This window comes from Eurosta solidaginis, chromosome X (genome assembly GCF_040869045.1).
Source record: "Eurosta solidaginis isolate ZX-2024a chromosome X, ASM4086904v1, whole genome shotgun sequence".
In the NCBI taxonomy this organism is placed as follows: domain Eukaryota; kingdom Metazoa; phylum Arthropoda; class Insecta; order Diptera; family Tephritidae; genus Eurosta; species Eurosta solidaginis.
The window spans coordinates 174,203,797-174,218,508 of record NC_090324.1 but is presented as its reverse complement, the minus strand read 5'-3'; the positions used below and the strand labels follow the sequence as shown (position 1 = coordinate 174,218,508).

At 38.1% G+C, this 14,712-nt stretch overlaps 1 protein-coding gene across 1 annotated transcript in view; it reads left to right on the top strand.

The window, feature by feature from the left end:
- Window positions 1–14,712, top strand: part of LOC137235269 (fibulin-1-like) — a 790,573-nt gene that overhangs the window by 386,883 nt on the left and 388,978 nt on the right. The gene's annotated exons all lie outside the window — the stretch shown is intronic.

Here is a 14,712-nt window from a genome sequence, read left to right as displayed (position 1 = left end):
ATTTGCCGGAATGCAAATTTGGTTTGGTTGTGCGTTGTACACACACCTGTATTAAATCGTGTGAATGGCTATGTCAGCAACAATTATCAGATGCCTTTTTTTGTGTTCATGAAAATTTAGACTCATTTTGTTACAGGGTAGCATATTAACTGATTTAAATATTTGGCATAAAAATTGTTGGCTGTGTACATTACATGGGGTAACGTTATCAATCCCATATTGTCAGCACGAATTTTACCATCTCCAATAGCTAGCAATTGTTTGGAAAATAAGGCAGATGTTGGTTACCATTGCAGTTGAACACGAATATTAGTTTCAAGTTTGATTATTTTTACAAACCTCCACAAATTGGAAGATTTTAAAGATACATTTAGTTCATCAGCAGCAGTAGATTTTGGGATAACTGTCAATAAGTGGAACATTTAAAGGCAATTTTAGTGCAGAATGCGCCGTTCGACCACCATCCAACAAAGTAGCTGCGATTCCAGAGGACGCTGGTGCTAATAAAATTATATTTTGTGATCGTAAAGCAGCCAAAAGAAAAGAAATTATAAATGATTTTCCAGTTCCTCTAGGAGCATCCAAAAAATAAAATCGACCAAGTGCATTGTCAACAGCATGCATAATTGCACCATAAGCTCGTTTTTGCTCTGCATTTAGCTTTTGAATATTTGCATGAAGAAATGTTGCCAATTCATTGGTATTGAAATTTCGTTCGCGTTCCACTTCATGATTTAATAAACCATGCATTGGTCGATTGGGTGAAGCCATACCAAGTTGTTCCAATGTTTTATTAGCCATCGAGAAAACACGTCTTCAGTTAAAACTAGTGCTTCAATCTATATTTCGTTAGTGAACTCCAAATCTTGGTTTAAAGTCATAAGACGCATGCGACGCAAAATAACTCCGCTCATGCAATCCCGATATTTTCTCCATAACCCAATTTGGTTTGATGGGCTACATGTTGATATCAAAATTGAAAAAAATGTTCTTATTTGATGTGGAGAAGATGAAGAGACTCGTATCATTAAGCGCTACCCCAATGTGTATCGCACTCAAGTAAGTGCAATCTTTGATCTTGACCTTCCTCAAATCTTGAAATGAAGTTGGACCGCGAATATTAATTAACAGCATACGTAAATAGAAACACTCGACATTGTTAGGATGCACGTTACAAATTCGTCCTAAAGCACTTGTAAAAAACACATTTGTGAAGCCATGAACTGGTGTTCCTTGTTTACGTCTTTGAAATTCCTTATTCAATGCATTCCATGTAAAGCATGATGGTACTTCTGCATATAAAAACGTTTTTGCAAATACGTCATTTTGGTACAATTTGAAGAATGCAGTGAGGGTTGTCGAGGGTAGATTTGCGGCTCTTTGGGCAGCGTGTTGATCCGTGAAGTACACACTTTGTCCAATTTCTAAATGAACTGCTAAGTGCATAACGGTTGGATACCTTTCATGTATCGGAAAAGGAAAAAGGCGCCATATTGCTTCATTGCTACTGATGTATCGACCCATTTGATATTGAAGAATTTCTTCATTTCGATTTTCATTCACAACACCAAAGACGGCCATATCATTGCATTTGTTCACATAATTGCAAATAAAAATAATAGATTTCACAGAATTGTAATATTCAACGTTTATGGGGGCCTTGAACGTTTTAAGCAACAATGGTGAATAAGGAACGATCCAGCGATTATCAACTTCCAAGTCACGGTTTTGAAATTTAACCACTGTTGATCTTCCATTATCGTCAGTTGATCGACGACGGTACAAAGGGTATCCCTCATTACCGCTTACTCTTTCTGTAACAAATGACTTAGGATAAGGTTTCGAGCACTTTCCATAAACCATACATGATGAATTTCTCTTTTTGTCACCGCATGGACCGTGTATTATATTTTTTATGACCACTTCATATATCTCAGGATCTATGGTTTGATCAGGAATATCAGCAGATATTACGCTGTCAATTTCATTTGGTGTTATCTTGTTCACCAAACAAATTAACATATGCGCGTGTGGCAAATCTCTTTTCTGCCATTCAACGGAAATCATCCAGCAACGAACCTCACTAAAGACTTTTAATTTTACAATGAAGTCGACAAAAGCTTTTAGTTTTTGTTTAAAAACACGTGCCGTTATATCATGACGCTCGGAAAGTATTTGACCATTAAACAAATGTTCTTTGATCTCGTAACATTTTGGATTACAAGTGAAGGTCAAAAATTAATTTGGACGCCCGTAATGGGGAACATAAGTCATCGCATCCTGTGCATACTCATGCATATGACGCGGACTACATGTGTTGGTTGACGATAAAATTATCAAATGGCCAATATCATTCACACTAACATCATTATTTTTTTTTTTTTAACATCATTATTTATTGCATCATGCAAATGAATGTATTCTTCCGATTTTAAATTTTGCTGATTGCATCTTATAAAATTTAAACGTTATGTCTCAATCTTCGCATACATATCAACAGCAAATTGGTGAAATAACCTTCGACAATTAACAATATGGTTATATTCATTTTCACGTAGCATTAATTGGTATGAATAGTAATTCATTGCACTCACTTTCTTATTTCGAATACTTTCACCTGTTAAGAAGATAATGTTAAATGTTTATATTTACTTAAAATACAAAAAATAAATAGGGCTGGCTTCATAAATGTACTATTGCAAAATTGTATGCTATTTGACAACAGTGGCCTCATCAATATTACACATGGCTATTTTATTACGTTTATTGATGCATTATAAAGCATAATATTTTGCAAATTTGCTTTGGAAGTGATGTTATGGAAGTCAGCCACAGAAATGCTTATTTAAATGTCAACTTTTCGTACCGATTTGGGGATTTATCAATCAAAGACTGAATTCATATCCATCTTCTCCACGACAAAACAATATTGGATATTGCAACGCATCATAAGAACGATGTGTTTCACAACACGTTGCAGCTGATTGTTTCGGCATTGGAAAACAATGTCGCGTGATGGAAATTCCTCTCCAACCATTACGATGGAAACGTCATCAATCGTAGGTGCGTTAAATCTACCTGGATGTTGTCCATGTGGTATTTTATCTGCATGAATTACAACTTTATGGTTATCCGATGGAATTCGATCGAGTGCTGTTTCAAATACTCGCACCAATTAATTTTCTTGATGCAACAATATCTGCAGCTATTCCACAATTTCTCGTCTGACGTTCGATTGAATTGCACATTGACGATCCAACACGACATTCGAATTGCCAATAAAATAAATTTGCAAAAATTGTTGGTTAATATTGGGCAATGGAAATAATAATCCTATTCGATGATAAATTTGCCCTTGAATCTATTTGAAAGAAAGTTGCAGTTTATAACCATTTATTGAATTAAACTATGAATAAAAGTACATATATATCTGTACACAACTGTGTGGACAACGAAAGCAGCAGAATTTAAGAGAATTTCACTTTAATGTATTTTTCTCATTAAATATACATAGTTGTGTTAATTTTCGAAAAAATCTCAAATTTTTGATATCATATTACATAGGTTTCTTAAGCCCGCTTGCTGAACAAAAATTTACATTTTTAACTCAGAGTTGACGTCAAATGAGGGGTTAAATTCATACGTTTTTGACAAATTTTCAAATTAACTCTGAGCTATAAATTTAACTTGCCGCTCAGCAAGTGGGCCTTAAATTGTCTATTCATCGAATATTTACTCTAAAGTTACCGATATTAAATTTAAAACTTGCTGCTATTTTTTCACACATTCACCGAAAATAATGTAGCTGACATCACGCGACTAAATTACCTTAAAAGTCGGCATAAAGTCATTATGTATTATATTAGTTGCGCTAAATGTCGTCACTTGGAAGCACGAATGCTTGTATATTTAAAAAAAAAAGATCTCCCTCGAAGCGCAGATAGGGAATCAGGTATTCTGTTCGTCTTGCGATTGATGACGCTATACTACTATGGCCATATGGTCGGCGCTCAAGCTGCCCCGCGGCACCGAGCCTGGTTGCGGTCGTTAATGCTTTGTTCTTTGCTACCAGGTCTACAGGTGGAATGTGCAGAATGGCATATAGTGCAGCCGTCGGGGTTGTTTTCAGGGGTCCCGTAATGTTAAGCATCGATTGTCTGCATACCCCCTCTAATTTTTTGAGGTATGTTGTTTTTTGTGTGGCTTTCCACCAAACAAGAACTCCATAGTATAGAATAGGGCTTACAATCGCTGTAAAACCCCAATGAGAAAGGGGGGCGATAGGCCCCACGTACACCTCCTAACTTAGGCCTGGTCCAATTTGGGACCTTGTGCCTCTTTGTAAACAAGACCATATCCGTCTTCTCTACATTGACTTTCACCCCGACATTAGATGCCCAGGTATGAATATCCCGAAGCGCCCGATCCATCAAAAAACTAATCGTTGGAAGGCACTTTCCACTTATGAAAATTGCAACGTCATCTGCGTAAGCCGTAAGTTTTACGGGTCCCTCATCGAATTGCCTGAGCAGTTGGTTGATGACCAGCGTCCACAGCAGTGGTGATAGCACCCCTCCCTGCGGCGTGCCCCTGTCCACTGATTTCGTGGCCTCGTACAATCCCCATTGTGATGTAATCTTTCTGCAATTTAACATGTAGCCGATCCATCTAATTAAGGCAGGATATACTATAGGAATGAGGTTACTCGCAATCAATTGAGATGAAAAGCCTGACATATGTTTGGTTAAATGGAAAGATAACAATGTTGTGTGCATGTTATCTACCAGCTTCCGTGAAAATCCGAATTCAATGGCACATCGGTTTTGGAAGGTAAGTGGAGCCAAAATAAATGTACCCTGTCCTTGTGCGATCACGGATTGACGGATTCGATCAATATCGCACCGCAAACAGGGAACAAAAGTGGTGAGTAAGCATTTTTACCTGGCTGTTAGATGCCTTATTAAAAATGCTTGGTAGCTTTATCGGAAAGAGAAACCGACAATGTCTCAATTAGATGGCCCGATTCCATCCCACAGATATGCTCGAGTGGAACAAACTCTTCGTTTTGATCAGAGCGGATATATTGTAGTACTATCGAATCGCAGCCGTTGTTCCTGTGAAAGATGTATAGTTAACAGACGAACAGCATGTATGAAATGCATCGCAGGACTTTGTTTGAAGTGTTTTGCAAGTTACCATACCAAACCATGATATCAACCACCTATATTTTAGTTCAGAAAATGTCTTTCTATTATATTTTTATAAACTTATTCGTTCCTTAAATACGGTTTAATAAAAATTTTCAAAAACGTCTATTATTTGCGAAATAAAAATTAAAAAACCATGTCCAAAATAATTTTTTCTTTCATCAAAAACCTGTACCCTAGACGACCCAGGATTACCATATGGTAACAGTGGATTAAAAAATGAACATCATTTTCGTGTTCTGGAGGTCAAAATCTATAAGACAGCTTCTTTCAGTATATGCTGCATTTCGCTCTCGTTTTTCAACTTTTGAACGTTCTACACAGTTTGCGGTAACTAAGAAAATATCGTCAATGCAACCTAGCGAATACATTTTCTCAAAAAAATTGGACTATTCCCGAAGGAATTTAATCTTGCTGATCCATTTTTTTACAAGCCCCAAAAAATCGATGTACTAATTATTAGTGAGGCTTTCTTTGATATTTTTCGCGGAGAAAAGGTAAATCTAGGCAACGGTTTGCCTTTTTTAGTCAACACTTTTCTAGGATGGGTTGTAGGCGGACAATGTGAACAACCAATAACTCAGCCATTAACGTGCAATGTGGTGAGAGAAGTGGAATCTCCGAGTCATTACTGCGCAAATACTTGGAAGTATAAGATATTACTTCGCTGCCACCGCAACGATCCGAAGGAGAGAAAGCAGGTGAAGAACATTTTCAATCTAATATTTTCGTACACTCCGACGGTCGATTGCAAGTGCGCTTAACATTTAAGGAATCTCCAACAGCCCTTGAAAATTCCATTGACGGTGCGCGTAAAAGATTTTTTGCACTTGAACGCCGCCTCTATCTCAATCCCATGCTTCATCAATCGCACTGCGAATTCATGACAGAGTATCAAACTTTAGGTCACATGACAGCAGTTTCAGATACTCAGCTTGATAATCTACATTACGTTATACCTGTCCATTGCGTGCTACGCCCCGAAAGTACCACAACAAAGCTAAGAGTGGTACTCGACGCTTCAATGCGTACTTCGTCGAATAAATCATTAAATGAAATTTTAATGGTTGGACCAAGCATTCAGCAAGAACTGATTTTAACCTTATTAACATTTCGTCTGCATCGGTACGCACTCACAGCCGATATAGTAAAAATGTATCGACAGTTTCTTGTTGAAGAAAACGATCGAAAGTTCCAACTAATCTTATAAAGAGAAACTGCAATTGCTCCCTTGCAATTATTTCAACTAAACACAGTGACCTACGGTATGTCATCTGCACCATTTTTAGCCATACGCTGTTTAGCACACCTTGCTGACATGTATGGGAATCGCTATCCAGTCGGAGCAAGAGTGTTGAGAGAGGATCTTTACGTTGACGACCTGTTGATTGGAGCCAACATTGTAAATGAGTTATTAGAGATACAAGACGAAATTACTACTTTACTGGCATATGCTGGTCTTCAGCTTGCGAAATGGAATTCAAATTGCCCACAACTAATCGAAAAATCAGCAGAAGAAATTCAGATAAAAGTAAGTGAATACAATGTTACCAAAGCGTAACTTTGAATCCAATGAATTCTCCATTGCAACCAAACGAACAATCTTGTCAACTGTAGCAAAAATTTACGATGTTTTGGCTTTGCAAAGACCTATTACAATTCGTTGCAAGATTTTACTTCAGGAGCTATTGATACAACATATGGATTGGGATGAACCACTCACACAAGATCTGCACTCAATGTGGTTGCAAATAAAAAATGATCTATATTTCATAAATAGTATACGAGTTCCGCGCTATGTATTCACGTGTCTTCAGGACAGGGGTGAAATACATGGGTTCGCAGATGACTCATCTCGCGCATATGGATGCGCCATTTATATTCGCCAATCAATCCCCGGAACTTTTAAAACCACTCTTCTCATCGCCAAATCAAAGGTGGCACCAATTAAGGCTATATCCATACCTCGATTGAAGTTGTGTGCAGCTGTACTCCTCAGTAACACATGAACAAAAATAAAATGTAAGGTTTTGAAATACGCAAAATCATTTTACAATGGTAGCCAATCGTATTTCTGAGTTGCAAGACAATACCGCAGGAGTTGAATGCAGACATGTCCCTACAAAAGACAACCCATTAGACATTGTTTCTCGCGGCCACAGCGCATCAGAACTTGCCAGTACTATATGGTTTACAGGTCCAAGTTTTGTAAAAGGACGCGGACAACTGGCCTCCAGTCGAAAATCAAACTGAAACACAAACAGATCTCGAGCAACACAAGTAGTTGTACTGTGGACATTATTCAAAACATAATTGAAAAAACTTCTTCGTTCTTCAAAATTTTAAGAATTGTTTCTTTTGTATATCGCACCTTCAACAAATTTCCTCCAAATCGTCAAATTAACCCGAAAACCGTGATACACATTCCAGCCACCGAATTGGAATATATCTAATAATAGTATCTGATATACAACGAATTCATTTTAGCACTGAGATAAATTGCCTTAAATCTGGCGGTATTCTCAAATCGGATCTCCAACGTCTTTCACCGTTTCTACAACCAATAAGCACAAGCGGTAACGTCAGATTTATTCTAAGAGTCGTCGGACGACTGAAAAATGCTGAGGTTCCCTATGACTGTAAGCATCCCGCACTTTTACCAAAATCACATAGATTTACTCATTTTTATATTGAATATTTGCACCGTAGCAATCTTTATGCCGGACCGAAAGTATTGCTTTCGTTACTGCGTCAACGAATTTGGATCGTGAATGGACGCGAAATCGTTCGTAAGGTTGTGCGCAAGTGTACGCACTGCTTTCGTTACAAGCCCAAGGTTATTGGTCAAATAATGGGTGACATTCGTGCAGATCGCGTTAAAGGGGCAACGACCATTTTTTGTATCAGGAGTGGATTTTTGCGGCCCATTTCTCACATCTTATCGCTTACGAGGCAAGCCACCCTACAAAACTTACGCTGCCATATTTGTGTGTTTTTCATCGAAAGCTGTTCACATCGAATTGGTTTCAGATTTGTCAACCAATTCATTCTTGCTTTGTCTTAAGCGCTTCATTGGTCGACGCGGCATCCCTTCACGTTTGTTTTGCAACAATGCAACTAATTTCATTGGCGCTAGCTCACGACTTAAGGGGAACGACCACGCCCACTTTTAAAAAAATTTTTTTTTAAAATTCAAATTTTAAAAGAAAAGTTAATATCTTTTCAGTATATAAGTAAATTATGCCAACATTCAACTCCAGTAATGATATGGTGCAACAAAATACAAAAATAAAAGAAAATTTCAAAATGGGCGTGGCTCCGCCCTTTTTCATTTAATTTGTCTAGGATACTTTTAATGCCATAAGTCGAACAAAATTTACCAATCCTTATGAAATTTGGTAGAGGCTTATATTCTAGGACGATAACTGTTTTCTGTGAAAAAGGGCGAAATCGGTTGAAGCCGTGCCCATTTTTTATACACAGTCGTCCGTCTGTCCTTCCGCTCGGCCTTTAACACGATAACTTGAGCAAAAATCGATATATCTTTACTAAACTCAGTTCACATACTTATCTGAACTCACTTTGTATTGGTGTAAAAAATGGCCGAAATCCGACTATGACCACTCCCACTTTTTCGATATCGAAAATCACGAAAAATGAAAAAAATGCCATAATTATATACCAAATACGAAAAAAGGGATGAAACATGGTAATTGTATTGGTCTATTGACGCAAAATATAACTTTAGAAAAAAACTTGGTAAAATGGGTGTGACACCTACCATATTAAGTAGAAGAAAATGAAAAAGTTTTGCAGGGCGAAATCAAAAGCCCTTGGAATCTTGGAAGGAATACTGTTCGTGGTATTACATATATAAATAAATTAGCGGTACCCGACAGATGAAGTTCTGGATCACCCTGGTTCACATTTTGATCGATATCTCGAAAACGCCTTCACATATACAACTAAGGGCCACTCCCTTTTAAAACCCTCATTAATACCTTTAATTTGATACCCATGTCATACAAACACATTCTAGAGTCACCCCTGGTCCACGTTTATGGCGATATCTCGAAAAGGCGTCCACATAAAATACTCATTAACACCTTTCATTTGATACCCATATCGTACAAAAAAATTCTAGAGTCACCTCTGGCCCACCTTTATGGCCATATCTTGAAAACGCATCCACCTACGGATCTGAGGCCCACTCTATTTTAAAATACTCATTAACAACTTTCATTTGATACCCATATCGTACAAACAAATTCTAGAGTCACCCCTGGTCCACCTTTATGGCGATATCTCGAAAAGGCGACCACCTATACAACTACCACCACTCCCTTTTAAAATACTCATTAACATCTTTCATTTGATACCCATATTGTACAAACATATTCTAGGGTCACCCCTGGTCCACCTTTATGGCGTTATCTCGAAACGGCGTACACCTATGGAACTAAGGATCACTCCCTTTTAAAATACTCATTAACACCTTTCTTTTGATACCCATATTGTACAAACAAATTCTAGGGTCACCCCTGGTCCACCTTTATGGCGATATCTCGAAACGGCGTCCACCTATGGAACTAAGGATTACTCCCTTTTAAAATACTCATTAACACCTTTCTTTTGATACCCATATTGTACAAACAAATTCTAGAGTCAACCCTGATCCACCTTTATGGCGATATCCCTAAATGGCGTCCACCTATAGAACTATGGCCCACTCCCTCATAAAATACTCTTTAATGCCTTTCATTTGATACACATGTCATACAAACACATTCCAGGGTTTCCCTCGGTTCATTTTCCTACATGGCTATTTTCCCTTATGTTGTCACCATAGCTCTCAACTGAGTATGTAATGTTCGGTTACACCCGAACTTAACCTTCCTTACTTGTTATTACTAATATATATGTGTGGCCTAGAGCTCGGAAATTCTTCTTGAGATAAAATAAATTTGCTAAAATTATTAGTTAATATTGGGCAATGGTAATAATGATCCTATTCGATGATAAATTTGCCCTTGAATCTGTTTGAAAGAAAGTTGCAGTTTATAACCATTTATTGAATTAAACTATGGATAAAAGTGCATACATATCTGTACACACCTGTGCGGACAACGAAAGCAGCAAAATTTAAGATAATTTCACTTACATGTATTTTTCTCATTAAATATGCATAGTTGTGTTAATTTTCGAAAAAATCTCAAATTTTTGTAATCATATTATATAGGTTTCTTGCCCGCTTGCTAAACAAAAATTTATATTTTTAACTCAGAGTTGACGTCAAATGAGGGGTTAAATTCATACGTTTTTGACAAATTTTCAAATTAGCTCTGAGCTATAAATTTAACTAGCCGTTCAGCAAGTGGGCCTTAAAATATCTATTCATTGAATATTTACTCTAAAAAATTACCGATATTAAATTTATCGAGGAAAACAATTTTAAACTTGATGCTATTTTCCACACATTCACCAAAAATAATGTAGCTGACATCACGCGACTAAATTACCTTGAAAGTCGGCATGAAGTCATTTGGTATTGTAATAGTTGCGCCAAACGACGTCATTTGGAAGTACGAATTATATGCTTGTATATTTTTAAAAAAATGCTTCGATTGTCCTGTTGCTCCGAACATCAATGAAATCAAAGGCTCAGGTGGAGCTTGCAATACCGGCAGTTTAAAATTTCCGTTTGCACAGCACAACCCCACTGTTTAATTTTTGATTTTTTTCGCACCACAATAATGACAAATTTTGTTCATTGTGCCAATAACAATGGATGTGTGTGAACCGTAATCAACTGCGGGATCGTATTCGAACACGTTCTAAATTGTTACGAACGCGGGTTTATCTACGAACACGAACATTCAAACTGTAACGTTCACTCCTATTATTAGACTGATTATGAACCACCGCACTACGCTGCATCCCTAAGCTGCAGACATTGGTGTTTTATCGACCAACCTTATGAGAATCAATGCAATCGATTATTGGTGCCGCTAAGGTCGTAACCGTATCGTAGCCAACCAATTAGTTTTTGGTTTACCATCGTAACGATAAACAGCTGATTACGTTACGGATACGACTACAGCGATACGACAAACGGCACCAATGACTACAGCTTTAATCTATGACTTCTATTACGTTCTTCCCTTTCTTATTCACTTCGAGAAAAACATAACCTTGCATTTCAGCCATGTCTGCCTACATTAAATCGTTGCGTTTTTCTTCTGAGCGGCAAGACAAACGTGTATCATTACGGGTACGACGACCGATATTGCGTCGTATTGGGGGCATAATTAGTGCTCACTGAAAGATTAGCTTTAAACTTAAAAAAAAGAACCAAAAGTTTATTATTATCAGCACAAAAACACAATTCACTTTTTATTTATAAATATAATATAAATTTTTAATAGCTGTCAATCACTGAATCCAATGTTTACGATTTTTTTTAAATATTTTGCAATCGCCAAATGTATTTTCTAAATTTTCCAATGTGTACTATGTTTTAAACATATCTCAATCATTGCACTTTTTAAGTTTCCGCTAGTTCACATGTACATACGTACTTATTTTTTAATTAATACGCGAGCTAATTGCAATGAAAGAAGAAAAAACGCAAACCCGACGAATTATGCATGACAATTACTGTTGCTTGTGGTGGAGTGAAGTGTGATGAGGTGAGGTGAGCTGCGGTGAGGTGTGGTGAAGTGCGGTGAGGGGAGGTATCTACCATTAGGAACGTTTCCTTTAAAGCGCTGACGCATGTTCCAAACGCAAACCAAATCGGTTCAGCGGTTTGGTAGTTTATTGGCATACAATGTACTGAAAACGCAAGAAAAATGCGAAATCGTGAGATCTCAGCTTTCCGCATTTTTCGGTCGCAAAATCAAACATTTTTGACTTTTTTTTATCTATAAACCTTCCACAAAGAAAGTCAAAGGATCTACTTTTTACAGAATTGAGATCGGCTTAGCCGTTTTGGGCAGGCGCTTCGCGGTCGCACGAAAGACATTTCATTTTTATATATATAGAAGAGAAGATATACCACCGACCTCTATGATTTTTCTTACAACAATATATGCTACATACTTAAGCATTTGGTGAAATTTGAAGCTTCTAGCAGCTAGAATCTAGCTGTTAAAATGGGGCTGAAATTGCGAAAATATATATATATTGTAACGAATTTAATGATATTCCGCTTATCTCCAACCTTCAGCTTACGTTCGTATCGCGAAACTGTTGAATAAAACACTCCCCTATTCTGCATTACTAAATGGTATTTATTAGACTACTTTGAAAGTACTTCGCAATTAAACTTCGCTTCGCAAATGATAGCGTGCTTAAATGAAACTAATTGCAGATTAATCAGCTTTCGCTGCTTTTATACTCTGTGCCCAAATGTCCAGACGTTTCTTCTGCTGGAAGTTTCTACATGGTTACCAGCTATACGCTACCAGCTATAAACTACAGACACACATTTATAGCCTCTCGCATAGCCATATGCGCGTGTATATGTGAATACTACTTCAAACGATGACTACATCTGTATGTGAGTTATCTCTTCGTTGCCTTGTATGTATGCGGTTAAATGATGATTAATGTGTTTATGTAGCTTGCTTAATGTTTCTGTTGCTGTGCCTTTATTTAATAACCTTAGAGATGGTAATATTTGTCGCACTGCTCTCCATCTGATCGTTCCGATCAGACCAATATCCAGGTTTACACGCTGCCAGCTTTTCCAAATGAACCACTTTCGTTTTGGTTGGTGGTTTCCCAATTGTTTGTATGTGGCAAACTACATCATTAATCCGTTTCACAATTTTGTATGGGCCTTCCTAATTACACTGCAATTTCGGTAACAACCCTTTTTTTTGTTGTGGGTTGTATAGCAGCACCAAATCTCCTTCCCGAAAACCTTCCGCATTAATTGCTTTATCATATATGGCTTTCATCTTGTCTTGGTATGTCTCTCCGCATCGGCATCTATCCCAAACTTCAAATCAGCTGGCAGCCAAAAGTCATTGCCAAAAATTATCTTTGCGGGAGTTTGGCCCGTTGTCTCATGCATTGCCGATCGGTAAGCCATCAAGAATAATGATATGTGTGTATCCCACTATTTATCGTACTTGTCGACTACTTTCCTTAAGTGTTCCTCCAAGGTTCTATTGAAAGTTCCACCATACCATCGGACTGAGGATGCAATGCAGTTGTCCGTGTTTTTCGAATACCCAATTTCTTACACATTTCTTGAAACACCGCTGATTCGAAACTCCTGCCTTGGTCAGAATGTAACTATACTGGTACACAATACCTTGCAAACCAATCGTTTGTAACCACTTCTGCTACTGTTTCCGCTTCTTGATTTGGGATTGGGCATACCTCTGGCCATTTGCTGAAATAATCCATAACCACCAGTACGTATTAGTTTCCGGGGTTTGTAGGAGGAAATGGCCCTGCGACATCCATGGCGATCCTTTAAAATGGGGCACCTGAAATATACTGCTCCATCTGGCCATGACTCCGGGTTTCGGTCCCTTTCGCTCTGCTGCAAACCTTGCAGTTGGCAATCCACGCAGTGACTGACTGACGTCAACCAACCCAATAGAATCTCTGTTTAATCTTCTCGAGCGTCTTCGTAATTCCAAGATGACCTCCACTTAGACCGCTATGTAGCTCACTGAGAACGTCGGGAATCCTTTTCCTTAGAACAAATATCAGTTTCCTCTTACTTTGACCATCCTCGCTCTCCCATACTCGGCGTAGGCAGCCGGATATCAATTCTAAACTGTTCCACTGTGCCCAATATGACTTCGCAATGGGACTCTCTGCTGACACCTCCTCTCTATTTGGTCTTTCGTTTCGTTCGAGCTCTTGCATAACATGTGATAGAGAGATCTATATCTTCTAGCTGACACTTCTTAGTTGTTCCATGTCCTATTCATCCGAGCACGTTATAAACATTAGCCGGACATCTATAATGTCTTCTTAAGCCTCGGCCTTTGAACAGTGCTTGCATTCCAAACTACATGGTATTCGTGATATTGCATCAGCATTTCGATGGGTACTACCTTTTCGATGCTAAATGGAAAAGTCATAGCTTTGTAGTCGCTCGATCCACCGTGCCAATTGTCCTTCTGGATTACGGAACTGCAAGAGACTTTTTAACGCTGCGTGAACTGTCCTGACGCGGAATCGCTGCCCGTAGAAGTACTTGTGAAAATGTTTAATGCACTCTACCAAGGCCAACAGCTCTCTCCGTGCAACGCAATAGTTCCTTTCTGGTTTTCCAATTGATCGACTGTAATAGGCAACTACCTTCTCTTGTCCATCGACCAGTTGTGACAAAACGCCTCCTATAGCATATCCGCTCGGATCTGTATCTAGAATAAACGTTGCTTCTGGAATCGGATATGCCAACATTGGGACAGTGCACAAACGCTGTTTCAATGTTTGGAAAACCACTTCTTGCTCCTTCTTCCATTCAAAAGCTTTA